This window comes from Triturus cristatus, chromosome 12, assembly GCF_964204655.1.
Source record: "Triturus cristatus chromosome 12, aTriCri1.1, whole genome shotgun sequence".
Lineage (NCBI taxonomy): Eukaryota > Metazoa > Chordata > Amphibia > Caudata > Salamandridae > Triturus > Triturus cristatus.
In genome coordinates this window covers 339,040,089-339,052,840 of record NC_140595.1, presented here as the reverse complement: position 1 = coordinate 339,052,840, position 12,752 = coordinate 339,040,089, and positions in this window count along the sequence as shown.

The window sequence follows — 12,752 nt, the reverse complement described above, 5'->3', positions numbered from 1 at the left end:
GCGTAACAATATCTATCAGCACTGGAGACATTAAAGCAAAAAACACCCTTCGTCTATTGTAATAATTTGAAAAACAAATTTACAATTTTTAGTACAAAGGCAGAGTGAAAACAAAATTCAAGATGGTTTCCTCACTTCATCCAATGCAGCGATAATGGTATGAGCTGACGAGGCACAAAGTGATAAAAACGTGGTTAGTGGAAGATCTCTTTTAATTGCAAGAGAAATAGGAGTATAGTAATTTGTAACTAATCTATGATGAAAACAAATGGCTTTCCACCAAGACCAGAAAATAACATTATGAGCTTGTTTCCAGTTTGAGGTACTTATATGAGATGCAAAAGCCAGTAATAATTCTATTAATCTAAAATCTGGAAGTGAAAAAGGCCATTGAGGAGCCAAACTAGCTAAGAAAATATTAGTGAGAGAGAAAGGGATATCAACATTAAAAATCTTAATATTTTGAGGCCAGACCACTTTCCAAAAATGATGAGTAGCAGGGCATTTGAATTACATATGAATTACATATGTTTAATATCAGTGATGGCACATGAAAAGCATGATGAGGTAGCGTCTGGTGAATAGGAATTTAGGGTAACAGGAGTAAGAAGTAAGCGTCAGTAAACAATGTAAAGGGTTTGAGTAGTATTCGCTGCTTGTGTAGTTTTGTGGATTTTAAGCTAAATTTTATCCCTAAACAATGATAGACCAGCATCCCCCAAAATCCTTTTTCCAAGCTCATTTAATTTTTGATTTGGGTCTATCCGAAGTAAGTTGTAATGACTTATAAATGACAGATGCTGATGGGTTGGTACTAAGCAAGGGAAAAAGTATAGTAGAGGCTGATGAAAAAAGGATGGTGGGTGGCAATGTGGTAATATACTGGTTAATGGAATTACATAAAAGAAAGTATTGTTTTTGGAGAAAGGTGGTAAAGACAATTGTGATTGAAGCTCAGAAAAGGACAGAAGTTGATCATTTGAAAAAAGTTGTGATATTGACCGTAAACCCCTAGAATGCCAAATTTTCCAGTAAAAGGGATGACTGTTAAACTATTCTGTTTTATTATGCCAAATAGGTATTTGTTGATAGTTGGTAAGTGCAGGATATATCGTAGGTAAGATAGATTACACAATTTTGTGGGAATGAGAAATAACAGGAGAACATAACTGAGATGTAGTGAAGACAAGAATCTCTTTCAAATCAAAGGATTTTTCCAATTGCAGCTACAGATGAGGATGTAGAGGGAGATCAGAAGAAATCCATCTAGTGGTTTGTTTCAAAGAAAACGCATAGTGATACTTTTTAAAGTCTGGAAATTTAATGCCCAATTAGATTTATCTTTTTTAATGAGGATATAGCTATACGAGAGGATTCACCTTTCCATAGAAATGTTAATAACTAGGGATCAATATAGGCATAATTGCAATAAGATATATAATATAAGGGTAGCGAGCATAATTTTGATAGAGTCCACTCTACCTCACTAAGACAAAAAAAGTGAATGCCATGGGGCAATGCTATCACTTAATGACTTGATAATAGAATCAACATTTAGTTTTAAAGTATCTTTAATGGTCTGCGAGAACCATAGCCCTAAGTATTTTATCTTGGTGGATTGCCAGGTAAACCCTGTGTGTGCAAAATGTTGTTTATTACACAAGACATCGAGGGAAGCCCTTCATACTTATCAGTATTGAGTCGATACCACGACAATTGAGAAAAAGTTTGCACATGCCGAAGAAAAGGGGGAAGAGAAGTTGCAGGGTCAGCACAATAAAAAAGAATAGCATCGGCATACACTGACATTCATTTGTAATGATCCAGTTAAAAAACATGATATGAGTCCATCCTGTCTAACATTTGTTAAAAAGGGTTCAACTGCTATAATAAACAAAAGAGGGGATAGAGGACACCCTTGCCGAACCCCTCTGTACAATGGGAAATAATCTGAAAGGATACCATTAACAAGAATGGCAGTTTTAGGCCCTGTATAACGCAAGGATATTAGAGCAATCAACTTGGGTGAAAGACAAATCTAATTTAATGCTTGAAACATAAAGTCCCAACAGAGTCATTCAAAAGCCTTTTCTGCATCCAAAGAAATAGCGGCGAAAGGATGATCCAGCATAAAAGCTTTGCTAAGGATGTTGAAAAAAACCCAAGCATTATCTAAAGCCGAATGACCCTTAATAAAACCAGATTATTCAGGTCCCATTAAATTGGGTCCCATAAACATTGGAAATTGTAGAAGGTATATTATCAACCAAGAGTTTAACAACAATCCAACGACCATCCGAATCAGACTCCTGGAAACAGTAACTTGAAATTTCTTAGGACAATGGTACCTACACCATTTTTTTACCTTTAGTAGGCGAAGCAAATAGGTTACCCACCCAGCATCTTTTCAACTTAGCGACTTTTGTCTCTGAAAGATGAGTTTCTTGTAATTAGGCAACATCTGTATTGAATCTGGCTAAATGAGATAATACTCTATGCCCTTTTATAGGGTTACCTAACCCTTTAAAGTTCCATGAGGTGTCACAGAATGGGATAGTATAACCATTGTGTGTACATTTATCACATCTACAGTGACAATTCAATAAAAAAATAAGTAAAGAAGTAAAGAAAAAAAAACTTGCTTATAAAAAGAAGAAAGGAAAGAAGGGGTATACAAGTAGTCAGAGAAAGAAGGAAAAAAAAAGGAAGGAAGAAGTTGAAGAAAAATAAATAGGAGAAGACGGAACATCAGTAGAAAAAAGTGAAGAAAGAAACAAAAAGACAGAACAAGTAATAGAAATGATGATTGAAAAATATGCCTTCAGAAACCAGAGGGAGGGTGGTGACACCAAAAGACGGCAGCGACAACATCTGAACTCCACAGGACAGCAGGGCGGTCTTAACATAGGTGGAAACACCACACAAAGATAGAACTTTATGGGGATAAAATGCGAGGACAAACCTGTGGTAAAAGAAAAAACAGTACCAAATTAGATAATACTAAAAAGAGAAGAACAAACACCATTGCTTAAAAAAACCCACATAATCCTTAGGCAGAATACAAGAACAAGAAAACCAAGGAGATATCAAGTATTTTTTAAGTGTCCATAGCTTCTCCTCAGTGCTGTCGAAGAAATCTCTTAAGTGCACTAGGCTCTTCATAAGTTGTTGTTTTTAGCTTTATACGTCACCTTGAACAGGCAAGGATGGATTAGACCAAAATGGGGATTCATGGCTCTTAACTGAGGATACATATCCAAAAATAGTTTTTGCCGATCTGCAGTGACTTTAGCAACATCCTGTGAGAAAAGCAACCTGTGACCGTCCAAAATTGTGTTTATTTGATTTAGCAGACATTACTTGTAGCAAGTCAGCATTTGCAAGAAAAACTGAATAATCCTCTTGGCTTCGCAGAAACTTTAGGACACAGTCTTTGTGCTCTTTGTATATTAAGGGAAACAGATGTACAACTATCAAGGAGCTTTGGTAGTAAAGTTTGAAAATAGTTGGATTGTATCCTTCCACATGTTCTGGAAGTCTATAGATGCATAAATTACTTCAGCTGTTTCGATTTTCAAGGTCCTCAGTGTGTTTTTTAAGAAGAGATATTCCCGACTCCAGAAGTGAAATGCGCAAAGATTCTTGCTGAAGGGTTTCAGCTGTTTGCTATACAATTGAAACACATGACTCCAAAGAAGACTATTTGTCGTCCAGCTGTTGTAACTTTTTAGTAGTCTCTTCCATAATGGTCTCAACGCACAAATTCATCAAGTATAACCTCCATAGATGCCGACCCCGGTTTTACTGGGGAAGGAGGATCTTTTTTTAGGTCTTTTATTTGATCCCACCAGCAGTTTAATATAAGAGGAGAATTTAGGGATGTTTCTTGAATGAGATTCGGAGTTCTGAGAGAAAGCATCAACCATGCTGTTATGGTTGGAATCTGACAATAAAAGGTTGTTTGAGGCACTTGACAGCCTAAAGGTTGCATATTTTCCCCATGTACAGGAGAAGAAATGGTAGCAGACTAAGGAACTGTGCCACAGATCTTGTTGAAAGAGGAGAAAAAATGTACATAAGGCAAAAAAACTATAAGAAACGCTGCCTAGAAAAAATAAAATATAGAGCATGCAAATAAAAATAGGGAGACAAATAGCTTCTCAAATGGAATACATCCTTTGTTAGAGCCAAAACATATATTTAGTGAGTATTTGCTTTTTTCTTTTTTAATTATACACTATTACGGGCCCATTTATTCTGCTGTCAAATTTTTGAGGGAATGAAACGGTTAGGAAACGCGCCCACCGCATTTCAAAATGGCGGGTGCGACCTCTTTCAGTGCAGCAAAATCCCCCAGGGCCGGCCACAGGCAGAGGAGAGAAACGCAAAGGTCTATAAATGGCTCCAGGGACTCACCAAGGCGTAGGCTGAAGATGCATGACTGTCTCGCAGCCGGGCGAGTGCTGGAACCGTCCCCAAAAGACCAGAGTAGCTACGGCGTCCACGGAACTCACCACAGCACTGCCATTTTTATTGGTGCCTTAACCACTCCCCTGCATGAGACATGCTTGAGGAAACTATAACTGACCTAGCTGTTATATCCCGAGGCTTATTGGTTGTTAAAAGGTGATTTTAATTTAAATGTATTATCTGACATTCAGAGTCTGAGTACGTAACACTACAAAATCCATCGTGGAGCATACCTTTACCCGTTTATTCCTCACAAATGAAGAAAAAAGATACATAAGACAAGTTGCTTATTGATTTGTGTCAAGTGGCAAATATGAGATTACTAAATGGTACTTTTAAAGTAGATCAACCTGCATCTCCCACATGTTTAACAACCTCCTCAGCCTCAGTAATTTATTGCACCCAAACAAGTTAGAACTTTTATAGCACCATTTCTTCCTTTAAGATAATGAGCAGGATGCAGAGCAACCGCAATCATCAGCTGGTTTCTGTAACAATGAGCCCTCTCTTAGTGGGCAATTTCCGATGATTGGTGAATCAAATACCTTTAATTTAAAAAAGCTAAAGTGGTTCAGTCTTATTAAAGAGCAAATTGGGGTACACGCAATTGAATTATTCACATTGGGCATACTGCCAAAAAAATAGTACTCACACCCTAGGTTTGCTCTGCAACTTGGTTTTAATTCACAAATCTAAATTTGGTCAATTTGGTGACTCCTGTAAAGTCAGAACCCTGGAAATATCTCCTTGTGTGAGAAACAATCAATTTTTTTCGAAAGCACTGCCTCTTCAAAAGAGAAAATTGAATGCTGAGAAAAGAAGATTAAACAAATGCTCACATGAAGGAATACGCTTGTAATTTTTGTGAATTTAAGCTCATCTTCCTATTAAAAAGCAATTTCGGGAGCTATGTATGCTGCTTTGAATAAAACCTGGGCTATGCTTAACTCATTTTGGTCTACAAACAATAATAAAAAAGTTGGAACTTTATGAACAGCATAACAACCGGGAGCAACATAACAAATAATGCAAACATACCCGAGGCTATCTGGATTAACAATATTAATCAACTTTACAATAACAATCTTTTAGTAGCATATGGCCAGGGTTCAGTTGAAAATTTGAATGAAAAGTCTGACTTTGTTTTTAATGGTAACCACGTTTGCACTGTCATTATGAAATTTAAAAAAGATGCTACATCTGGTCCTAGTGGTTCGCCTGCAGCCCACTTTAAGGAAAATGTTCAATTTTGGGAGAAAATATTGGCTTTCTTAAATAATTATTCCCTTTGATCAATTGATGTTCCTGGCTCCTGTAGAGGAATAGATTTACATTAAATTTTAAATCTGGTCACTCATGAAATCCTCCAAATAATAGGCTAATTGCTTTGATGGATAAAGAGACAAAAAAAAAATAATCTTTATTACTACAGGACTTCGAGGCATGAGCTGCTCGTCTTAAACTTATCCCTAAAGAACAGACAGGCTTCCAAAACGGAAGTGGTACTATTTCTAACTTCCTCTCAATCTATTCCTATCGAAAAATTCCATATAGGTAGCTTTCCATCCACGCCTGCTTTATAAATCTAAAAACGGCTTTTGATAGAGTCCAGAGACAGAGGCTGTAGGCTAAACTAAAACAATTGAATACCCTGTCTGCACTGTTAAGGGCAACTGGGATGCTACACGTGGACATATGGGTTGTAGTGAAGTGCGATGCGGCTCTACCGTCTCAAAAAGTGTTAAGACTTACACTGGGCTTAGACAAGGAAGTATCTTTGCGCCCTTCTTATACTATACACAATAAGATGATGGACGGAGCACTGAAAATTTTCAGATACTTACCCCCAGTGCCTATTAGATCTTGGTTGAATCCATCATCATTCTTTTGCTCACTTTGCCACATGTGTTCAGACCCAGACATCTGAAAATCAGCCTTGACCCTGCTCCTCATGGGAACAGCCCAGCCTGAACTGCCAAGCCAGGTCTTCCCTGGACCGGAAACAAGCATCCTGGGACCGGTTTCGGTGTAACATCCCTCATAAGGCAGGCTAGCTTGAATCCAGTGGCAAAGTGAGTAAGAGACCCACGTATGGGCAAACCCTGTAAAACCCATGGCGAACAAAGCAAACACAATAAGATGATGGACAGAGCGCTGAAACTATTCAGACACTCACCCCCAGTCACTATTAGATATGGATTGAATCTATCATCGTTCTTTTGCTCACTTCATCCCCCCAGTTCAGACCCAGCCATATGCAAATCAGTTTTGACCCTGTTCCTCATGGGAACAGTCCAGCCCGAACTGCCTAGCCAGTTCCTCCCTGAACCGGAAACAATCATCCTGGGACCGGTTTCAGGGTAACACCCCTCATCAACCAGGCTAGTTTGAATCCATCCTTATTATTCAATCTGTACATAGTGGACATAAATGATTGGCTTACTAATTTTACTTTCAAACCTCCTCAATTAAACTGTCAGTCAATTTCAGCCCTCGAATATGCAGACGATATTGTACTGTTAGACAAGACCCCTGTGGGTGTTCAGAGGATGTTGATCTCATTTGCTGCATACATTAATTTGAATGGTAATCCATTTGAAAAAGACAAAAATGCTGATCTGGACTAATTGTTTTAAAAAGCAGGTGATATGTTATTGAGATGTAAAGTTGGAAACAGTCTCCAGTTATTTGATCTGTTTTTGTTAATTTACATTTGCAAGGAATAAAGCTTTTGCTAGGCTCCAAAAGAAATGTAATTTTCCTTCATTTTAACCCACACTTAGCCTTACAAATTGCAAGCTTCTTTGGTCGTTGACATATGGATCTGAAATCTGCATTGGGAAGGATGCAAAATTGTTGGATTCGATACAGGCACCTGTTTTTAAGTATTTGCTTAGATTACCAAGGAGCACCTCACCAGACCAAGTATGCCTGGAGTTCAGGCTTGTCTTAAAGCAGTTAGCTCAGCGAGGTGCATGTATTAAGTTTTGTAAAAGCTTGAAGGAGGCACCAAAAAGTTCTTTAAACTACCATATATGGCAGGAGATGGTGCATCCCGACAGGAAAACCCTTGGCACAAATATTTTGAATCTTCATTAACTGAGTTGGGTCTGGATGAACTTTGGTCTACAGCTGTCTCCCCTGCCATCTTCAAAAGTACGGTAAATAAAAGTGTAAAATTAGCCTTAATATTACTCGATAAGTGTTCTTCACCAAAAACCTCATGGTTGGATTTTTAAATACTTACCTTGCCTATTTTGCAACCATATGTAAACTTGAATTTCTTAATTACTTTGAAGCAAAAAATTGTATTACTTAGAATGTGTAATTCCTCAACTAAAGTCTTTACCCCTGCATGAAAGTGCACTTGGGTAGATGGAAAATACAAACTCTGCAGTTGCATTGAAGAGCCTTTGTTGCTCATCGTATGTATATGCCCAGTGCTGCTTGATACATGTTGGAAATTGTTAAAACTGTTTCAAACAAATTAATGTTAGGTCATGCATGCAGGCACTGATTCTGATTCTGAGTCTTAGTGGTAACCATATTAAGCTCTCTTGTAATCTAAGTATTTGAACTAGTTTTTAATTACTGAATGATTGATCTTGAGTTTTAAATGTTTTATTGTGTATTGGAATTTGTATGTTTTTTTAAACTTGTGTGTTCTTATATTATGATGACTTTACTTATGCAGTAAAGTAGTTACTTACTTGTTGGATTGTAGTACAACAGTTCTGCTCATCAGATGGAGGTTTACTCTGATTTTCAGCAGTCTCACTCAAGTGACAGCATTTTTATACCAAGCAGGACACAGGGCTAATTACTCTTTGATCTTACATTAACTTAAAATTCACACAGTTTGGGGGCGTGGCTTCGGCACGAATAGAGTGAGACGCCTCTTTCCGGGTCTCCGCTCTGCCTTGCCCTGTAAACGCTGAAATTCCCTGCCACTGGGCCAGCAAACCGGGGCAGAGTGAGCGGACTGCTGCGGAGAGGTGGGGGCCCTGATTTGGTGACCGGGGAGCAGCCCCGCTGCCTCTGGGCATGAGTGAACTTCCCTAGTGACTGCAGCACAGACTTCCGTGGCAGCCATGTTCTTCGAGACCTGCGGCGGTGTCGCGCCCGCAGGGCATTGGATCCGGCCTGATCTGCGGAGCACGGACTCCCGGCGCGAGGGCTCCACAGGGGTGGTGTGGGACCCCCGGGGACTTTACACTGACACGGCTGCAGGTCTAGTGGGCCTGAGCGCTGGCGGAGGGCGCCGGCGGTTGATCTCGGCTCCCGGCCCTGAGAGCGTCCTAAGGGGGCACTGCACTGAGGCCTGTGACGACCTACGCTACACCACGGAGACTGAGAGGGCCTTTGGTGTTATACAGCTTCGCTGCCTGTGATCGTCGGGGCTCTATCATTTAGGGGCCCTTGGTCCAGTGGTGCAGGACCTCCCAGGGCCTATATGCGGTCTGATGTGATCCCGACCTTGGAGGTGATGTCCCTGGGCACGGCTGTCGTGGGTGGGGCGGACCTCCCTGTAAGGGTTTCCCGGGCGAGTGCCTGCTCCACGCTATCGGATTCAGCCTTGGAGGGACCTCCAGCCAGCCCTGACTGCGGGGGCTCTGATCAATGGCCCTGGACTCATGATGTCTGATGTCAACCAAGCTTGGAGAAGGTGCAGTGAGTGGGAGTGTGGCACTTTGTCTGTGTGGGCCCCAGAGATTAGGTGGAAACCGTGTGCTGTCCCTGGGCCGGCAGTGCTGCCTCCCCCCCTCGCCCCCCACGGATTAATATCTGCCTTACGGGCACGCCCTCTGGCTGTGGTGAGTGCCCCACACTTGAAGCGCACGGCCTGTGCGGTGGGCTGTCCACTGGACGCTGTTGGTCCTCTTCCCTGACCTCCCTGGCCGGGGCTTGGTTTATTCTACGGCTCTGAGACTATACTCATTGTAATTAACCCCCCTGCCTCTGACTTGGTTAGCCACGTGGACCCCCCTTGCCTACTCTCCACAGCGGTCTGAACACCCATAACGCACGGAGTTGGAGTCCTTCGGTTGCTGCGCAGCTCCGTTCATTGGGTCTGACTTCCCTCCTCAGCGAAGCCCTTGGCTTTCTCAGCGGTCGCTGACATGTCACCCAAAAACAAGCCCATTAAGGATCCTGAGGCGGTGACCACCAGTGACAATCTGGTTACTTCTCTTTCGTCTAAGATGTCTGCACACAGACAGGAAGACCCTAACCCTTTGGCAGCGCCAGTTGGGAAGGCTACCTCAGATGTGCCCATTACTCAAGCGTTCATGACATCTTTTCTGCAAGAAATCAAAGGAGAGATTGGCTTCCTTCGCCAAGACTTTAAGGCTGGCCTCCAGGGTAAACGGAGGGAAGTCACGAAGATAGGCGGTAGAGTTGATGACCTCGAGCGCACCATGGACATCAGGACAGAGGACCTTGGAAAACTTCTGGAAAAGAATGACGGAATTTAAGGACCAGAACAGTGCTCTCCAATTAAAACAAGAAGAGCTGGAAAACCACAGTAGGCGGAACAACCTACGTATCAGAGCGGTCCCGCTGGGAACAGAAGGGAAGGATAGCCTAACATACACAGCGGACCTTCGACATGCCATCCAGGAGAACGAGGATGCTTCCCCGCCTATGCTTGATAGGGCACACCTGATCCCTGGCCCTCGCAATCGTCCTGACTTTATCCTGGACATCCTTACGAGGGTCCACTTCTTTGCAGACAAGGAGGTCATCTTGAAAAAGGTCCAGGGGATCAAGTCAGTCTCTTATAATGGCTTAGCGATCCAAATCTTTCAGGACTTGGCACCTGCCACACTCAGGTGGCAGAAGGATTTCAAACCCGCCACAGAAAAACTGAGAGACCTTAACATTAAATACCAGTGGGGCCACCCCTTCGCACTGACCTTCACTTGGGAGGGCAAGCTACTGACTCCACCACCTTCATTGACTGCCCCTCGGACAGCATGTTTACTTCAAGGCGCTCTGTATCACGCACAAGATATTGCCATTCTAGGCGATCTCTACACTCCATCGCGAGCATTGCGCTCAGCGAATTTGAGTCTTTCACGTATCCCTCGCATACGCAGGACTAGATCCGGCGGCCAGTCCTTTAGACGTCTGGCCCCCGCCCTATGGAATTCTCTTCCCCTACACATTCACAGTAACCCTGACCATCAGGCCTTCAGATGTCTTGTGAAGACCTGGCTCTTCTCTCAGGTCTAACCCTTAGGTCTGGTCCCCTGCTTAGTCTTGCTCCAGCGCTGGGACGCCTCTTTGTTGAGGCAGCCATGCGCTTTACAAGTATTTTAATCTAACTGACTCTTTGCTCCTTGAGAGAGGCTCCTACAGCTTCCGGTCGACCCTGAGGGAGGAAATCTTTCTTCCTCGTGAGAGAGTCAGATCGGACCCCTTCGTCCGGAGTGGTCCACTGTCCTTCCTCCTAGGTCCAGATTCCGCATACAAAACCATGAATCCTCACAGACCAAGCAAGTCATCATTAGCCATATCCACTCTCTAAGTGGTTCTTCCTCCCCGATGCAGCCACCGAATCATGCTGAGTGAACTTCTGTTGGTGGTGCCAGCCCTCAGACTAACCGTGCATTCTTCCCCTCTACTATTGGCTGGTGGGTCTCCCCGACTCTCTGCATGAAGGATTGATCTTGATGTACTATGATAGATGCCATGGCTCAACCGTGTGGATCAGGGGCTATGACTGTTCTTCCCTTGTTGTACCATCTATGTATGCAGAGAGTGTCCCTACAATCCATGTGATAGCTCTTTTTGACCTGGGCCGGTGGCTGGTGTGACCATTGCTTGTTTTCTATGGACACGGGACACAGGCGACGGAGACCGTTGATCCTTTACGTGCCTGCCTCCCCCCTCCCCCCCCACTTCAGAGTCCCTCAGGAAGTGACTTTTCCAGAATGGCCTGCCTGAGTGACTCCGGGCTATTCCCGTTTGACTCTGTAATTGTTTGGCCCTGTTGGTCCTCAGTTTTGTTCTTTTTTCTCTTTCCTTCTTTTTCTTTTTCGCTGCGTGCTTCTTTCCTGCAGATGCGCTGCGTTCCAGGGCTGAGTCTTTGCAATTCTCGTGGGTGCTTTGTGGGGTCCTGCTCGCATTTGCCCTCTCAGGTTGGGGATGCAGATTGTCTTTTCAATTCCTCCTTTGGGATGTGAGCCGTCTGGTGGGGAGGGGATGGGTCCGGGTGGCTGCTGGGCAGGCGGTTTGAGAGGCATTCCCCATTTGGTGTTATGACCAACCTTGTTAAATTTCTCTCTATTTTATTGTGAATGGGCTAAACTCCCCTAACAAACACCGTTAGGTATGGAGATATTTGTTTCAACACAACCCTGAGGTAGTTTTTCTTCAGGAGACCTACTTGATTTCCACTGACACCCGCCTTATGTCCCACCCCAGATATCCCACTCAATATTGGGCTTGCTCCTCTTCCAAAACGGGTGGGGTGGCCATTTTCCTTTAAGCCAGGCTGGCAAGCGGCGACCCCCAAGATCACGACAAACGTTGAAGGGAGGTTCCTTAAAGCACACATGGTTTGGGGACGGGGGTCTCTGACCTTTGTTAATGTATATACTCCTAATCAGAACCAGGATGTGTTTCTCTGTTTGCACCTTGGGGACCTCCTGCAGTCAATAACCACACCTATTGTCTTGGGGGGTGACTTCAACTTGGTCTGGAACCCAGAGAGGGACCGCACTGCGCAGGTGCATCATACACCCAGGGCGATGTCTTCAGCACAGCAGAACGCTATCACTGACTTCGGCTTAGTTGATGCCTGGAGGTATCTACACCCGGACTCCCGCAAATACTCCTTTTTCTCTCATGTGCACCATTTGTATTCTCGGATAGACTATTTTTTTTCTTTGTCTTCCCTTGATCTGGATGCTGTGTACCGCAGAGATCTCCGATATCTCCATATCGGATCATGCACATGTCCTGCTGGCACGCCAACCCCCTGACACACTTTGGAAACCCCTACCTCGATGGAGACTGCCCCCCAGATCCTCCGGGACCCTGTGGACATGGCAGATATCCGTAGGGAGATTGAGGCCATTTTCCTTGCCAATTCCCTCTCGGATACCCCTGCTGACATTCGATGGGAAGCCTTTAAGGCTAGTATTAGGGGGGTCATCATGTCTATCTCAATTGCCCGGACTCGGGAGGCTAGGTTGGTCGAATCCAACCTCTCTAGTGATATTAAAGCCTTACAACGTCAAGACCAGGCGCAGCTGTCCCTCCGCACCAAGCGGCTT